At 32.8% G+C, this 19,525-nt stretch overlaps 1 pseudogene; it reads left to right on the forward strand.

The window, feature by feature from the left end:
- The first annotated feature begins 1,969 nt into the window (after positions 1-1,969).
- On the forward strand, positions 1,970-19,410 carry LOC143535736 (UDP-glycosyltransferase 89B2-like; annotated as a pseudogene).
- The last annotated feature ends 115 nt before the right edge of the window (positions 19,411-19,525 follow it).

The following is a 19,525-nucleotide window of genomic DNA, read 5'->3' on the forward strand; positions in this document are numbered from 1 at the left end:
CCGGGGTATATGGGTCAGGGATGTGACAGCTGAAGTGGTATCAGAGCCACTAGTTTAAGCAATATAGGTATTTTAACAATACCTAATTAAGTGTTTGGAAATAAATGTATTAACCTATGTGTTAACTTATGTGTTAACTTTATTGATGAAATTTTAACTACACATAAATATAAATAATATGATTTTCTTTTAGAAGTCGTTGTTTTATTGTTTTTGATTAAACAACATGAGTGAGCTTATAGAGTCTTTTGAGAACATATCGGTCAGTACGGAAGAGATTGAGACAGTGAACCCAACAATTGAAGAAAAACCAAATAAACCAATGATATTCACTGCCCAGTCCTCGACTTCAACCCCAAATCAACCAAAAAGAAGAAAACGATATATGGACTGGAGAAAAGGAATGAGAAAACAAAAAAGAAAGGTTATGACTCCAGTACCAAAATCACAACCACAACCACAAATTCAACCACCAACTGAACCACAACTCCCTCCAACACAACCCATCGCTGAACTTCCCATGGAAGAAAGGCTAGGCCGATGCCTAGATCAGTGAGAGTTCTTCCAACCAACAGTTAACAACATGGGAGCAGGAACCTCGACCAACCCAAACCAAAACCAAGAAAACCCGCTTCCCCCTGATGACCTCATAAACCAATCTCAGTTTGAGGAATGGTGGACAAACGATTGGCAATTCCATACAATGACCACAAACCCGTACACACCATTCCAGCCGGAAACTGCCAACTACCCCACGATGACACCGGAGCTAACCACACAACTCCGTCATTACGGGGAAGAACTTAATGAAACCGCCAACCGATTGAGAAACATCGGGGATAGCCTGATCTGGCGATTTTACGATAGAGAACTCTATATATAATATAACTAATATAATATATATATATATATATATGTTTATTACCGTAATTTCCTCTTTGTATAAAAAAAATGGTGTGTAAGTAAAAATTATAGTGATGCATGTATATAGATTAGATATAGAATATAGTGACGCATATGTATAAATATATATATATATACACACACACATATATATAAAAGAGTAAATGTCGCAAAGCTCGACGATTTTGACATATTCTGTGCCTATGTGTTAACGTGTTTTGTGCTTATGTGTGGATAATACCTTGCTTATTTTATTATTTAATTATGATATTAATATTCCTTCTTGTTTGAAATTCAGATGTCAAATCAAGTTTCTGTTAACAACCGTGAAAATAATCACGAAAATTCCAATCAAGAAAATGCTCTGAATATGAATGCTATTGACGATATGATAGCCCAAAGAATTGTTGAAGCAATCCCACAAATTGCTGCAGCTATTAGACAACCAGTAACTATTATTAGAGATAAAACCGAGAGCAATAAACGAAAATCTGACACTGAAGCTAGTAATAGTGTGAATGGAGGAAATAAAAATAAACAACCTAAAAAGTTAAAAACTAATGGTTGTACTTACAAAGATTTCTTGGCCTGTAAGCCAACCGAAATTTCTGGAAATGAAGGAGCTATTTCTGCACTACGCTGGTTAGAAAAGACAGAAGCTGTTATAAGAATTAGTAAATGTGCTGAAGAAGATAAGATATTATATGCTTCTAATCTCTTTATTAATGAAGCATTAGAATGGTGGAATACAATCCTCCAGGCAAAAGGAAGCAACATAGTTTACATTATGACCTGAGGTGAATTCAAAGAAATAGTAGAAAGAAAATTTTGTCCTCCACATGAAAGAGAAAAGATTGCTACTATATTCTTGAACCACAAGATGGAAGGTGTGAAATGTCGTGAGTATACGACAAAATTCTTTGAATATCCAAGAATGTTAGAATGGTACCGGCTCTGGCTTCGCCAGAAACAATACTATATTTAAGGATTAGTAAGTGAAATCCGTGATCTGGTAAAATCGGCTAGACCTCAGACTATTGAGGAAGCAGTTGAACTAGCCAATACCATGACAGACAGATTAATCCGAACACAGGAAGAAAACAAAAAGAATGAATTAGCCCAGAAGATTTTTGAAGAATTTCGAAAGAAAGGGGCAGGGCAATCCTATGCTCAGCCTTTCTGTAAGGTCTGTAGAAAGAGGCATTCAGGAAGATGTGCTTTTAAAAAGACCAAATTCTGCAACTACTGCAAGATGGCTGGTCATACAGATGAAGAGTGTAAAAGAAGAGAAACTCGTGTTTGCTATAATTGTGGAGAACCTGGCCACATCCGTCCAGAATGTCCCAAGTTGATAAAGGTTCTTGACAGTAAAGCTAAGAATACAGATGGACCTAAGAGGAACGCACGAGCTTTTCAGCTTACTACACAAGAGGCAGCAATGATTCCGGACGTCATTGCGGGTACGTTTCTTATTAATGACGTTTACGCTAAAGTACTATTTGATTCCAGAGCAAATCAAAGTTTCATAAACAAGAATTTTTACCAAGTCCTAAACCAACCATTAACCAAACATAAACAAGTTTGCATAGTAGAAACAGCCGATGGAAATTCCACTTATATTCATGAAGTACTTCAAGGAGAAAATATTGACTTATTAGGTCATAAGTTTAAAGCAAATTTGCTTCCAATGAATTTGGTCGGATTCGATGTTATATTAGGAATGGACTGGTTAGCAGCCAATCATGCTCGAATCCTATGTAATAAGAATTCTGTTGAGATTCGTACGCCAACAGGAGAGATTATTACAATTCAAAGAGACAAAGTTCTTAGACCTACGAAGTTTATATCGATAATGAAAGCGGCAAATTTCTTAAGAAAGCAGGGTATAGTATATATGATTTCTGTCATCATTAGCGCCAAAGGAAGGGAGCTAAAAGAAATTCCGGTAGTATCAGAATATTCTGATGTCTTTCCAGAAGATTTACCGGGAGAACCGCCTGATTGTGAAGTAGAATTCAAAATTCATGTAATCCCAGGAATATCACCAATTGCTAAAGCGCCGTATCGCTTAGCGCCAACAGAAATGTTAGAATTGAAAAAGCAATTAGACGATTTACTAGAAAAAGGTTTTATATAACCAAGCTCATCACCCTGGGAAGCACCAGTGTTGTTTGTTAAAAAGAAAGATGGATCGATGCGTATGTGTATCAATTATAGATTAAACAAGGTCACAATTAAGAATCGGTATCCCTTACCGAGAATCGATGATCTATTTGATCAACTTCAAAGAGCTCGATATTTTTCAAAGATCGATTTACGCTCAGGATACCATCAGTTAAAGGTACAAGAAGAAGACATTCCTAAAACTGCTTTTAGAACCAGATATGGTCACTACGAGTTTACAGTTATGCCATTTGGTTTAACCAATGCACCGGCTGCATTCATGGATATGATGAATCGGATATGTAAACCGTATTTGGATAAATTTGTGATCGTCTTTATAGAAGATATACTTATTTATTCCAAAACTAGTGATGATCATGTCAAACATCTTCATACACTTTTAACACTATTGAGAAAAGAGAAGCTTTATGCTAAATTCCCAAAGTGTGAGTTTTGGTTACAAGAAGTGTAATTTCTAGGTCACTTGATTAATCAGGAAGGTATTCATGTTGACCATGCCAAAATAGAAGCAATCATTAAATGGGAAATTCCTAAAACTCCTACAGAAATTCGAAGTTTCTTAGGATTAGCAGGATATTATAGACGCTTTATTCAAAACTTTTCCTGAATAGCAGTTCCATTAACAAAGTTAACATGTAAAAATGTTAAGTTTGAATGGGGATATAAGCAAGAAGAAGCTTTTGTAACTTTAAAACAAAAATTAACAAATGCCCCAACACTTGCATTACCAGAAGGAACTGAAGATTTCACAGTTTGTTGTGATGCTTCCAAGTCAGGATTAGGATGTGTGTTAATGCAACGTGAAAAAGTTATTGCTTATGCATCCAGACAATTGAAGAAGCATGAAGAGAATTACACAACACATGATTTAGAATTGGGAGCAATAATTTTTGCCCTAAAAATCTGGAGACATTATTTGTATGGCAGTAAGTTTACTGTATTCACAGATCATAAAAGTTTAAAGTATATATTTAGGCAAAAGGAGCTTAACATGAGGCAAAGATGCTGGACGGAAATTCTTAGCGACTATGATTGTGAAATCCAATATCGTGAAGGAAAGGAGAATGTAGTAACAGATGCATTAAGCAGAAAAGAGCACGAGAAACCTAAAAGAGTACGAGCTCTAAGAATATAACTTCAAATCAATTTAATTGATGAAGTGAAAAATGCTCAAAAACAAGCAATGGAAGGAAATATCATTGCTAATGAAAAAAGAAATGGTACAATTGACCAACTGACAAAAGGAAATGATGAGATCCTCCGAATGGGGAATAGAATTTGGATACCAATCATTGGAAATTTAGGAGAAAGGATTCTCGAAGAAGCTCATAAAACCAAGTATACGATGCATCCCGAAAAAGATAAAATGTATCAAGATTTAAAGAAAACCTATTGGTGGATAGGAATGAAAAAGGACGTAGCTAATTATGTTTCGAAATGTATAACTTGTTCGCAAGTTAAAGCTGAACATCAAAATCCATCAGGATTACTTCAACAATTAGAAATGCCAGAATGGAAATGGGAATTAATAACAATGGATTTTGTTACTAAATTACCTACAACGAGAAGAGGTAATGACACAATCTGGGTGATTGTGGATAGATTAACAAAGTCAGCTCATTTCATACCAATGAAGGAAACTTTTAAAATGGAACAATTAGCTAAATTGTATGTAGACAAAGTTGTCTCATTACATGGAGTTCCATTATCCATCGTATCTGATCGGGATAGCCGTTTTACTTCTCATTTTTGGAAGAGTTTCCAAATAGCCATGGGAACAAGGTTAAACTTGAGCACAGCATACCATCCACAGACTAATGGTCAAAGTGAAAGGACCACACAAACGTTGGAAGACATGCTAAGAGCTTGTGTGATAGATTTTGGTGGAAATTGGGATGACCATTTACCACTGATAGAATTCTTACAACAACAGTTATCATACAAGTATTAATGCTGCCCCATTTGAAGCACTTTATGGACGAAAGTGCAGAACACCAGTGTGTTGGGCAGAAATAGGAGGAAAACAATTATCAGGTCCTAAAATCATACAAGAAACTACTGACAAGATAATTCAAGTCAAGGAAATATTAAAGACCGCACGAGATCGTCAGAAGAGTTATGCAGATCATCGACGCAAACCATTAGAATTTCAAGTTGGAGATAAAGTGCTACTAAAGGTATCTCCATGGAAAGGAGTAGTTCGATTTGGTAAGAAAGGAAAGTTAAGTCCAAGGTTTGTTGGACTATTCCAAATTATTAAAAGAATTGGACCAGTAGTCTATCAGCTGGAGTTACCGGAACAAATGGACGGTATACATGATGTATTTCATGTAAGAAACCTAAGGAAATATCTAGCTGAAGAATCATTAAAAGTACCCCATCAAGATATAAAGGTAAACGAAAAATTGAAATTCGTTGAAAAACCATTACAAATTGAAGATAGGAAGATCAAGAGTCTCAAGCATAAAAGAATAGTTCTAGTCAAAGTAAAATGAGATTCAAAACATGGACCAGAATATACTTGGGAATTAGAATCAGAAATGAAGCGGAAGTACCCACAACTATTTCAATAGATCTCGAGGACGAGATTTAAAATAATGAGGGGAGACTATAACAAACCATAATAAAGAATAAACTAATCAAAGAAAGAAATGAAGAAATGAGAAAGAAAAGAGAAGAAGTAAAAGGAAGAATGGAAAATGTAAAAGAAAATTCCATCCCACATTGGTGGAGGGAAGAAAATGGAAGGCTTCCACCATGGTATAAATAGGATTTCTAACTCTTGTCCCACATCGCTAGATTACAAAACTTGTAAGCTCTTTATAAGGAAGAGAGTTCACATGATAATATTCTTATGTGCCAAATCACACCCAGTAGTCCTAGCGGAGGGTGCGAAGCACCCGACGCGCACGGGCACGGGCGAAGTGCGATAGGCGCAATGTGGCGCTTTGATGGCGCACTTTGCACTTCACACGCTCGCATCGCCGCGAGCTTCTTAAGGGGCCGCCTTAGTGTTTTTGCATCTTCGCGATACGTGAAGATTTCCTTCGCGATACGCGAAGATGCTCAAATTCAAGCATAAATAGGTCAGCAATCTGGAATTCACAAAATTGTCCCAAAAATCATCCTTTCTCTCGTATTTCTTATATATATGGCTAGTATTATACCAAGTAATTGTAACGGTACCTCTCCGATTGAAAGGAACTTTTATAACACGAATCCAAACGCTCTACCTAACTAAGGTATGACATTGTGATATCGTGTAAAGTTTCATGTCTCGTGATTATTGTTATGATTATGGGTTTATATTAATAGAAATATACTACATTGTGTTTAATCTAGGTGCTACACCAGAAGGCTTGTTAAATATAAACTTGCAAGGTGAGACATTTGAAATTTTTGCATAACTCACATTTGCGTGAGACATTTGATTTTCCAACACTGTCATGATGCTTTTCCAAAACCATCAAACTCATGACGGATAGTTTAAATATTTTCAAAAGATTTAAACTACATTACAGTGATTAAGTCTCTGTAGACTTACGTGATGGTTACTACTGGTATTGTGGGGTTTTGTATACAAGGCTTGCCTACTGGGCTATTACACGTTACTTGTTGGACAAGTGTTAGCCAATAAGTAATATGACCACAGTCACAGATACGGTCGAGTGACAAGTACCTTTCGGTAATTTGTAAGCAGGCAGATGTAAAAATATCTTATTGCTGTAACTGTAAAATGTGTTATTTATAAATGAATGTACTCACAAAAAGTGGCTTGTCACCAGAATATTTGATCAGTATTTCCTGCTGATAAAATATTTTTAAACATGTTTCAGGTGACTTGTTAGAGACAAAGGAATGATTTCTGCGGGCTTCCAGCTTAAATAAGTGGCTTGTCACCAGAATAAAGAAATGTGTTTTGTAAATTAGGGTTTATCCCTATAAAACTTTTGTTTATATAAAAATGGGTTTTTATCCCAGTTTATGAAATAAGAATTATGGTGTTTTTACAACTTTAATTAATTTTCTTAACTACGGTTCTGATGAAATATTCCGCTGAAAATTATTTTAATAAACATCGATACCACCACTCAACGTTCACGGCTCCCCTCCTGGGGTATAGGGGTCGGGGCTGTGACAATATCCGAGCTGAAAGAAGGGTAGATCTCGTGTTTGATCTTTATCATATAGCAAGAAACATACCAAGATTCTCTTGTTAAGTCCGACCCGAAACAAACCAGATCCAAAATGTACATTTTTTAATAAAAGGTTGAGTGTTTGAGGTCGGCTTGTCATTAAACATGGTAGGATAGTAAATCGAACCTTAGCATGTAAGGAAAACATAAACTTGGTGAAAAACAAGTTAATGGGGGAGATTCGGAACAAACGGGTAACGTCCAAACCATGTAAAAGCAAGTAGACGAGCTTGCTATGACCCAGAACTTGTTATAACAGTAAAACAAGTCATTAAGAGGGGTTAGATGACAATAAAATGGTTGAAAAACAATTGTAACAAACTACACTTAGGATCACTAAAAGGGCAGAATCGCATCGCATGGAAATGAAATGCGATCGCATGAAATGTGGTTTGTTAGCATATGCGATGCGATTGGTTCTATATAAGAAATGCGATTGGTTTCGCATATACGATGTGATTGGTTTTGCATATGAGATGCGATTGATTCTGTATATACGATGCGATTGGTCTCACATAAGAGATGCGATTGGTTTTGCATATGTGATGCGGTTGGTTCGTATATGCGACGCGATTGGTTCATATATGCGATGCGATTGGATTAGTAACATCATTAGCTATGTTAGATTAGTTTCTAACTTAGGTAGTAAGACTTAGATAGAAAAGTAGTAATTAACATCTATACGTGCTAAACCGTTAGCCGTGCCCAGCTGAAAAGATGTGTTACCATCAATTCCGAAAGAAACAGGACCCATGTAAGTTCTAGACCCTTTCCTTGAAAGGTTTTTTGGGCTGTGTGCATACTTGTGAAAAAAGAAGAATATATTTATATATAAACGGTTGTGTGAAAATAACTAACGTAAGAATTTTTCATATGATGCCCATTGTGCTTATTGCTATATGATTGTAAGAGTTATGTAAGAGGGTTAGATTCAGGGTTGCAGACCCTTATAACATCTGTGCAAGAGTTAGAGTGTCCGACTTTATAATATCCGTGCAAGAGTTAGGGCGGTAGACCCTTATAATATATGTGTTAGAGTTAAGGCAGCATACATTAATAATATCATTGCAAGAGTTAGAGTGGCCAACTCTATAATCGGTGCAAGAGTTAGGATGACAGACCCTTATAATATCTGTGCAAGAATATAACAGTAAATTGTAACACCTTGGCTAAAGCGGAAACGCCCGAGTGTGACGTACATATTGTTCAAAACACATGTGACACTATTAAGTGACAGTATTATCATTAATTGATTTAAAGATCATATAAACACGTTTGCAAACAAAGAATACAAGGAAATATAAATACAACTAAACATTTTATCCATTTGTTTAAATAACCTAAGTCTAGTGTCTTCCCCAAGTATCATTCTCTAATCACGGTACCTGTAACATGTGTATAAAATAATGTCAACTATTTACATTGTTGGTGAGTTCCCACAGTTTTATATAAATACATAAAAATCATACAATTCATGGAGAAGTGATAAAGGAGCAAGTAAAGTCCTTTCCAGTTGGTATCAACCAACGTACTTAGGTAATCGCGCAAGTAAGGTCCTTTCCAGTTGGTAGCAACCAACGTACTTGGATAATGAGGCCCCTTTCCACTCGATACAAATGGACTAGAGTGCAAAGGAAGGCGTATGATCATACTTATTGAGGAAACCACTGAGCAAGTAATTCTGAGCAAGTAATCAAGTAAACACACAAGTCTATATAGTGAATTGTAGTTTGTAATCGAAATCATAATACTTGAATTTGTAATAAATACATATGCTACCCCAAAATATGAAAACGTTGAAAAAAGGGTTGTGAGAAACTCACCTTGAAATCGAAGCTAAACATGCAATAAAAGCCGATAGCACGATACGAAACCGAAGCAACCGAAAGTGCGTTAATGAAGCCGAAATGATTGAACTTTTCAACTATAATTAAAACAAAAACAAAATCTAACTATCGGGATTGAAAAGGTTATATATATATGGTTTGCGGGATAAAGCATTAGTTAAAATATTTTATAGTATTTTATTGTGTTATAATATTATATTATAATAATAAATTTAAGTTTCACGAAATTTTAACGATGTTTATTATTTAATATAACAACTTAATATTAATATGAAAGTTATGATAAATACAAGACATAGATTTTAAATGGTAAAAGTTTATCTTAGATTATGTTAACGAAGAAGAGTTATAATATTGACGTTTATATTAAATATTGTTTCAACAAATATGAGAATTTTAACGTTTATGGAGCGTCGGTTGTAACGGTTAAACTTTGTCCGAAATCAATGTCGTTAGTGTATTATAAAGATTTAACAAGGTGGGATTCGTAGTTAACGTACTAAAGTTTAGTGATTTAAAAGCTAACGAATTTAAGTTAATGGAATTAAGATTCACGGTTTAAAATTAACGAACTAATATTAACGGGTTTAACGGATTAAAGTTAACGAGTTAATAAATTAAAGTAACGGAATCATAAATTATTTTTGATGGTTTAACGAACGTGATAGTTTGGTTTTAGTTGAAAACGATAAATTATAATTTATAAAAAATTTATTTAGTTAAAAAATAATTTTAATTGATTTATTTTGATTATTAAATAATTTATTTGATTTATATATAATAAATAAGGGTTTAAAAAAAAAAGAAACAACAAACTGCTTTGACCCGGGTCTGTGGTTTAACATCTTACTGGTTCAACAACCAAACCAAGGTGATCAGTTGGTAGTATAAACAGAAACGAGATTTAAATAAATACAACTTAACTTCATCTTCTTCATAAACCCTAACAAAATCAATTTATTAAATCGTTCCATGTTTGTTTAAATTGTGTTAGGGGTTATGATTTACGGTTAACACGATTCAAAACCATATAACAATTACCTTATATGGTGTCTGGAAGGGGTTGAACAAGGTAGCCGGAATCCGAAGCTTTGAAGATTAAATACGGATTGCTTAGAGTATTTTAGTGATAATGGAGTTTGTGAATGAGTTTGGTTCGAGGTTAGGCTCATATTTATACTGGTTAGTGGAGCGTAGGTTCGTTAAATGATCATTAATGTGATTACCGTTTTTCCGGCGAGTCTAACGGGATTATAATGTCAGTTATGGCCGTTTATAAAATAATTAAATCGTTAACTAAGGTTGATTATAGCAGTAAGAATACGTTATGCGAACATTACGGGTCAAGGACGGAGTTTGAGGTGGTTTGCAAGATATCCGGTGCCGGAATCCGGCGGCTGAAGATGTTGGTCGGGAAAACGGGCAGGTGGGGTGGGGTGGGGTGGGGTTGGGGATGATTTTATTAATTTAATATATATTTAAGTTAAATGTTTCAGTTTGCCCCCTCAAGTTTCAGTTTGTATTAAAACAGAATTTAAATTGTATTTATGATTTGAACCTTGTACTTTGGATTTGTTATAAAAAATTAATAAAGTTTAATATTTGGATATCTTTCGATTTATACACGAATAGTTTGCAACGTGTTTAACTTTAGTAAAACTTTAACACTTAAAACGTTAAATCCCGAAGTCTTGTTTATTAAATAAAACGAAATGAAAACGAGCGAACGATAAACGTAAATCATCGTGAATATAATGTTATTGATGAATAATGAACAAGAATACGCGAAATAAAAATCAACGACTATAACCTACATTAAGCGACACTTGAGGTATATATATAAACAAAACCAAAAATTCAAAATGGGTCGGGTTTTCGGGTTTAAAAAATAACGAATGTTACATAAATGAATGAATATGTAAGAATAAATTTATGAATATGTAAGAAGTAAGAGTAAATGTATGATTATGGAAGAATAGATGTATGAATGAAGTGAGAAAGTAAGTGCAAGTTAAAAGAAAGAATAGTGTCTTTGGATACGAAAATATATTTTAAAATGTGTAAGACTAGCCTGTGACTTGTAAAACTAGAACCACTCAGCATAGCTGACTTTTAGTATGCACACAGACAAATAGAATGAGGCAGATAGCTTGAGGAGCACACATGGCACTAAAGAATGAAGACTGGCATCGGAAGAAGGAAGCGTTATATCTTGTTTTATTTATGTTTTGAAATTAAGACATGTTTGGAATGTTTGTTTAAGTTAAGATTATGTAATGATGGTTCAAGTTTTAATTATTACACAAAAGTTTTAATTCACTCTGATATTTAGAACTGTGTTTATGAGTAAATTCAACAACAAAGTAGGGCACCCAGGTCTGGGGCCTTACAAGTTGGTATCAGAGCATAAGTTCAAGAGAAATAAGCATTCTACATGCTTAGACTCGAACAGGGAATAAGATTAAAAGAGAAAAAGGAAGAAGAAGCCAGTTCAAGAAAGCCATGTGTCGCTCAAGCAAGTCCAGTAATGGTAAAGTGCATGATTAATTCATGCATAATGTAAGATTCAATAAGAAAGTTAGCTTAATTGCTAGAGACATGAATATGTGATTACATGTGAATATATGAAAGGCTTGATTGATTGTCTAATTGTTTAAAAGTAGAACATAGCATAAGTGAAGTCATAATGGGAAATGCATAGGACACGAAGTTCGAGCATATATGTATTAAGAAGTATCAATTCATAATTAATGAAGAAGAACCGGACAATTATTATGAAGACAATGCAACTTACTTAATGCGGATATGAAAAGACTACACAAAGATCAAGTTAGGCACTCATTATCAAAGATCAAGTTCTACATATTGAAATACGTGAATTATCTGAGGAGGAGCATTATACACGTTGAACTCTTTTTTCTTTAACTAATTTGTCCCATTGGGTTTTCTTAGTAAGGTTTTTAATGAGGCATATAACTAATCCAAAGTTATTGGTTTACTTTCTTGGTCCCGAAGTACCAACTTAACATCATCTTGAAGTATGTTGTTAATATGTATAATAAACGGTGATATGTCTGAGGGATAGTGTTATGAAACTTATGGTTTAAAGAAAGACATTATTCCCCATTATATCTCATTATGAGGATTGAACAGAATACTTATTATATACTTATTATATTGTTGGTTTTGAGATGTATTCTACTATATATATTCATCATTGTAATAGTGATATTTTACACACTAATGACATATATTTCCTCTCTATTCTCTCTAGTTTATAACAGATTTTTTTTATTTGAGATTATTTTTGGACCGGATGAATAAGTTTGTGGTTATGCAAATGGATAGGATGGTATTAAAAGTTTGTTTACTGTGGTTTGTTAATGTTTTGGTATAATGGAGTTCAGGTGTATTTGGTTTTGTTTTTGCCAGGTATTGTTTCTAAATTGTAGAGTGTGTTCTTTTAGTCTTTTGGATTTTTCTTTTCTTTTCATTTAGGGCGCTTTCTAATTCCTTGCGTGTTTGTTGTTTTAATGGGCATTGTAATTGCCCTTATTAATTATGGCTTCTCTTGACAGTTAGTTTGTTTACTTAGTGATTTTGATTATCTGTTGACATGTATAGTTGAACAAGGTGAAGTGTTATTTGCTTTGTCATGTATTATTACAAATTATGTTTTGGGTCACTTTTATTATGAGAAGGTATTTCAATATCTAGATTGCCATAAAATTATATTTTTTATTGTCAATGGATACCAAGGAGGAAGATATGGACGATCATGGTGGCAATTCTTAGAAGGAGGACATCGATGATCATGGTGACAGATTTTTTCGAAGAAGCAATTAGCATGGATTCAACAAGAGTAAGATAATTTAAACGTTAAAGACTTTTAATATGAATTGTTTATCTTTATCTGGCCGATAATAATTCCAACTAGGTTTATTCCCACTGGTGGTCACAAATTCAAAAAAAAGTTGCCCTCAGTGGTCCCCGATTAAAAATGACTTAATGGCATTATATTTTTTTTCCAAATTTCAAGCTAATGTATTAGGCTTTCGATCGACGGAGGATATGTTGATTGATGTTAAACTTAGCTTGAAACGATGATCCAAACGACTTGATTTTTGTTAATTGGTAGTTCAAAGACCCAAATTGAAGCATTGTTTCATCATTTTGGAGCACCGTTTCGAACTAAGTTTTATAATAATCGGTTCATATCCTCCTGGTCAAAATCACTATTACATTATTTTGAAATTAGAAAAAATATAGCACCGTTAAATCCTTTTAACAAGGTACCACTAAGGGCAGACTTTTAAAAATTTGGGATCACCAGTAGCAATAAACTTAGTTGAGATTATTATCAATCAATACATTTAGTTGGGATTATTAAAATCCAATATCATGTAGCAAATTTCCGTTGTAACACGCAGGAGAATCCAACTAGTAGATAATATAAAGTAATAACTTTCCGTCAGGACTTTTTAGAATCACATCAACTATTTATTATTTATTTTTTGAAAAGACTGAGGTTGTATATATTAAATACGAAATCTGACTTGCTAAAATCCTAGCCGAGATGGGGAAAAAACTACATGAGCAATCAATCCAAGCAAAGTTCACCTCGCATATTCTATTATCAAATCAAAAATAACACTTTATAGTTTGCAGTCTTAAACATCATGAGAATGGTATGAGGAGTTAAGACGGGAATTGGGGGGAGAAATTTGACGAATCATAGTGTGTTTTATCTGGACATTCGTAGTAACAACGACATCGAAATATATTCTTGCATTCTCCATAGGAACGATATCCATTTATCTGGAGGCAGAGATGACTGCATTCAAATTTGTCACATATGAGAATAAAGTGGGTGTCGGTACAAATTTCTGTTGCTTTTAGCAACTTCGTCCCTACAAATGTAAAAAATATGTATCATTTTTCCTTTTGAATTGATTAGAGTTAATTACATATAATCAATACCAAAAGAGCTAAAAGTTACCTATGGTCATAAGCCACAAAAGAGTGATGACGAAAATCAAAGACCTTGCCATGTTGATCTTTGTTTTGTTGATTTTGAAGGATGATGAAATAACTTATATAGGAGTGGTAATCCAAATTGATGAACCTTTAATTAAAGCTGGATTTATTTAGCAATTCAATAGGTATTAAATGTGTGTATTTATTTTAAAGAAAATTTAAGTGTGAGAGGGTGGAAGTAATGAAGTGGCTTGGTGTTTGGCACCAACTAGTAAACCGGGAACACAATTCCGGATGTCTTAATACCGGTGTCTTTTAAACCCAAATCGCGTGATGAGGCGGCATCCACAAGTGTAATTTTTATTATTATATTTTTATTTCTTATAATATTATTATACCATTATTATCATTATATATAATATTAATGCTATACTATTTTTATTATCATTTTACTATTAATTTCACCTTTTTATATTATTAAAATAACTAGCTTTTCAACCCGTATATTATACAAAATTTGTCAAGTGATAGAAAATAAATAAGGCCCGTTATTTGAAAACCTAAACTAAAAATGAACTAAATTCTAAATAAAGAAAAAGCCAAATTTACTAAAGTATTAAGAATATTGAGATGAGTTAGATAAATATAAAGATCTTTCTATTCTATATATGGCAAAAGAAAATGACTTTTTTCGTGAGATAGTTGGATATTCCTATAACATAATAATATAACAAATCAATGGTTTGCGAAAAGATAAAGACCCTTTATTTTATTTATTTTTTCAATATTCTTTGATTGCAAAGATGCATTATCAATCATGTAAAACATCGAATAAAACAAATAGAGAAAAGTCGACTATCGGAATCAAACCGATGACCATCGCATTACAAATGTGATGCTCTAACCTCTGAGCTAAGAAGGCTCACATAACAATGATGAAAAAAATAATAAAATATATAATACAAACAATAAGAAATCTAGATCTTAAATTTATAAACTTCAGAAAATCTCTTTATTTACAACATTTTTTGTTTTATTACAAGTATTCCCATCGTAATCCAATATTAACAATTTTAGACCACATCTACTAGTTACACTGGATAATGCAGCATATAGTGTCCATGGGGAAAATGACAACAAATGAACAAACCAATATTTTACTTGTTTAACTTTCTATTACTACTTGTTTGATCTTTAATCAATATTTTATTTTTAATTTACTAACTATTTTATAACCCAGTTACCAAAATGGTTTTGACTCATGATCTTTGGGTATCTAGGGTGAACGAGAAGAGAGATTAGAATATTATGAAGGAAATGACCAATGAATAGATAAGATAAATAAGATGAGAGATTAGAAGATTATGAGGGAAAATTTATGTTAAAATTAAATATTGGTTTGACACCTAAGCTTCATTATTTATGATAAGATAATGATAGGATATGACACACCTTAATTTCATTTTGAACCCGGACCACGTGATGAAGCCAGCATCCACAAATGTACTTTTTATTATTATATTTTTATTTGTGTATATAATTATTTTACAATTATTATCATTATATTATTAATGATATATACTTATACAATTATATTCATTATACTATTAACACTATACTATTTTTATTATATAATATTATGATACCATTATTATCATTATTATTAAGCAACCATTATTATAATATGATTAAATTAACATTATACTATTACTTTTATTAACAGTTTTTACTTGAATTTATTAGAGCATATTTACACAAGTCGATTGCCCACTAAACACTAGATATCTAAATTTTAAACTATGTAATTTAAGCTTATGTTTATTAATATGAAATGATCAAATTTAGACACTCAAATAATTTGCAATTATTTTATCTAAGTTAATAGTTATTTTATTATTATATTATCAACATTCATAAATTATTATTTAGGTTTTATTTATTTGAACTATTTATTTAAATAATGGGTGTTATGATAGAAATCCATGCCATTCTTGAAAGATGGGAAAATAAAATAGTGAAAAGATAATGTGGCCTAATAAAATAGTTAAACTATGTAATTTAACCTGAATGATCATATTACAATATCTGTCAACTATTATATTAACTAGCTTTAAATAAATACACGATAGCTCAAAAGAAATACAGTTAAATTATAAATATTAAAAAAAATTAAATTAAAAAACTATATTCTATTAAATTAAATAGTTTAATAAGTTCAGATTATATTTTCTAATGGAATATTCATACGAATACATGGTGCATTCTTACGCAATTTATTCATAATTACGAAAAAGACACACATAGTGATTTGATAAGTTATAATTATATTTTTTATTGGAATAGCGAATTCTAACAAAAGATGATAATATGTTTCATTATAAATGACATAAAAAAAGAACATCATATATTAAATTAGAATGACTAAAAACACGCTTTTGTATTACAGATTTAAAAGAGATAGATGAGAACTCCACGAATCTATGGAAGTTGAATGAATACGTGAAAACAAAATTGCTATTAGCTCATAATTTCTTCTTGTTTTTATCTTCTTAGACTTATAAATACCGTTCAATAATTTTCTCACTCATTTCATACACAGAAAAGTGTTTATGAATTGATTTAATAAATAAAAAAAAGTATATATGATTTAATTGAAGATATAAATAGTTTTATTGTACTGACATAAATACCCGCATATTTTTTATCTCTTTAATCTATGTAATTAGTTACTTGATTAAATGATGGATTGATATGTTTTGATTACGCTAACATAATTAAGTTTTCATTAAAAATAAGAAATTAGTTTGAGCGGAAAATTTTGGTTAAGAATGAATCTCCAAATGACATGTGTAAACAGTTACTTTACGTTATTAGAATAGGTAGATAACCATAGGCAATGAAGTGAATAATATCATGTCTAATTATTTTATTTTTTTCGTTTTTAATTTCACCTTTTATATTATTAAAATAATACACCTTAATTTTATTTTATGTTTTTAGTAAATATAATTGTCTTAATAACTTGTACACATTAACTTTAAAAAAAAACTAAGTTTGTAGAGACAAAACCTATTTACAATAAAGTATCTTTTAGTATTGTAAAATATAGCTTCACAATTTTTTTTACTGGGTACCGGTATTCATCAAAATACATAAGTGCCGGCACCAAACAACCTGTATTCAATTATATGTTTTTTGGTTTTGATGCATGTCACTTTTGGTATTTCGGCATTCTGCACCACCGGTATCGGTACTGTCATAATTAATACGATATTCGTTTATGTTTTTTTTTGTTTTACTAGTCATTGGTTTCATAGTGAACAAAATTGATATAATAATTTGCTGTTAAAAATAAATATATTTAAAAAAAAACTTTTTGAAACCTAATATTACTGACTAAAATTAAATACTAATTTCATTTATTATATAAAAAAAATCTATAAATAAATGGTATTAAGAAGAGAAATGATCAAAAACACGTTAGTATGATCTCAATGTTACACTATAAACACGATATTTGAATAACATGGCTTCATTCCTTGGTAATAACCTACTTATCCCACTATACATAATACTATCAGGACTTCCAATAGCGTTGTATCTATCAAAACAATGAACATGTCTCCTACTACATGCAACACACATTTACTCACTACTCGTTCCTCAGCTCTGGCCGTATTATCCCTTTATATTATTTTCTTTAGATTAAAAAAATGAGCAAATTCAATTTATTTAATCTATTCTGATAATATTTAGTATTTAGTGTTTGGAATGGATTCCCTCATATATATAAACAGCATAAAATAGCATATATAATATACTATAACATATTAACATAATATTAACATGTCATAACATAACATACACATTATAATATTGCATAATGAATAATAGCATAAGCATAGCATAAAATATTACAATATCATTTCATATAATATTTATAACATAGCATAGCATTATTTCATATGAGAGATCATATAGTTTCATGGTAATCTATCCGAGAACAAGCAATAATCGTTAGCCTTATAAAAGTGTAAACATTATACCTTCTCAACAACAACAATCTTACTTACATACATCAATCAACCAACAACACACACGTACTATTCTACCCTTGTCTTGGATATGGCCATGTTATTCCCTCACCCGAACTCACCCACCACCTCCTCTGTCGTGGCCTCACCATCGCTGTCATCATCTCCGCAGCTGACCTCCCACTAATTGACCCTCTCCTCTCCTCATATCCTTCTCTACACAAGCTTCTCTTGCCTGATCCAGAAATTAGCCCATCATCCTCATAACCCATTATATTAAAAATACTTTCCACACAACAATTGTTTAATCCCATTGTTAAATGGTTCAAATCCCAGCCTTCACTGCCAATGATCGTCATCTCTGACTTCTTTCTCGGGTGGACTACCGAGCTCGCATCCCACCTAGGCATTAAACAAATAATGTTTTCAACTTCAGGCCGGTGCTCTTGGTTCGTCCATTTTTCATGCGTTATAGCGAGACATACTGAATATTAATGATAATAATGCAAACAAAGATGAAAATTTTTTTATTTCCTTTCCGGATATCCCAAACTCGCCCAAATTTCCTTGGTGGCACTTGCCACCAGCGTCACGTAATTATAAAAAAGGAGACCATGATTTTGAATCTTTCAGGAGGGCAATGTTGCCCAATATGAAAAGTTGGGGAATTGTGTACAACACATTTAATGGACTAGAAGGGGTTTACATTGACGACTACATGAAAAAAACAAATGGGTCATGATCTAGTTTGTGCCATTGGCCCATTACTTCTTGATGAACATGGCCCGATGGCTAGTGCAAGAAACAAGTCGAGGGTGGTCCCACCTCATGACCTGCTCATCTGGTTGGATAAAAAACCCGTTGACTCAGTAGTATATATATGTTTTGGCAGTTGAGCCATATTAAGTGAGATGCAAACGTGCACGTTAGCACGTGCACTAAAATATAGTAGCATCGACTTTATATTTAGTTTGAATGCAAGTGATTCACGCACGATGATCTTTAGTGGGCTCGAAGAAGATGTGGTGAGCGGTTCGGATCGAGGGTTCATAGTCAAAGGTTGGTCTCCACAACTAGTTGTACTTAAACATCGGGCTGTAGGCTCGTATCTGATTTATTGTGGGTGGAACTCTATCTTGGAAGGAATTGAAGCAGGTGTGATGATGTTGGCATGGCCTATGGGTGCAGACCAATTTGCAAATGCTACGCTTCTGGTTGACCAGTTGGGTGTTGGGACGAGTTTGTGAGGGTGTGATGTGTGTCGGATAACCATATAACAATGACCCTCACAACTAAGCTTTAAATTTAAAACGAAAATCCTACAACCACACACAACCAGCAAGTGTACCGATTGCAAGTAGTATAGACCTAGGAAGTCCGAGTA

The sequence above is a fragment of the Bidens hawaiensis genome, unplaced genomic scaffold (assembly GCF_021521415.1).
Source record: "Bidens hawaiensis isolate Kalapana, Puna unplaced genomic scaffold, B.hawaiensis_p1.1 tig00010577_1, whole genome shotgun sequence".
Classification (NCBI taxonomy): domain Eukaryota; kingdom Viridiplantae; phylum Streptophyta; class Magnoliopsida; order Asterales; family Asteraceae; genus Bidens; species Bidens hawaiensis.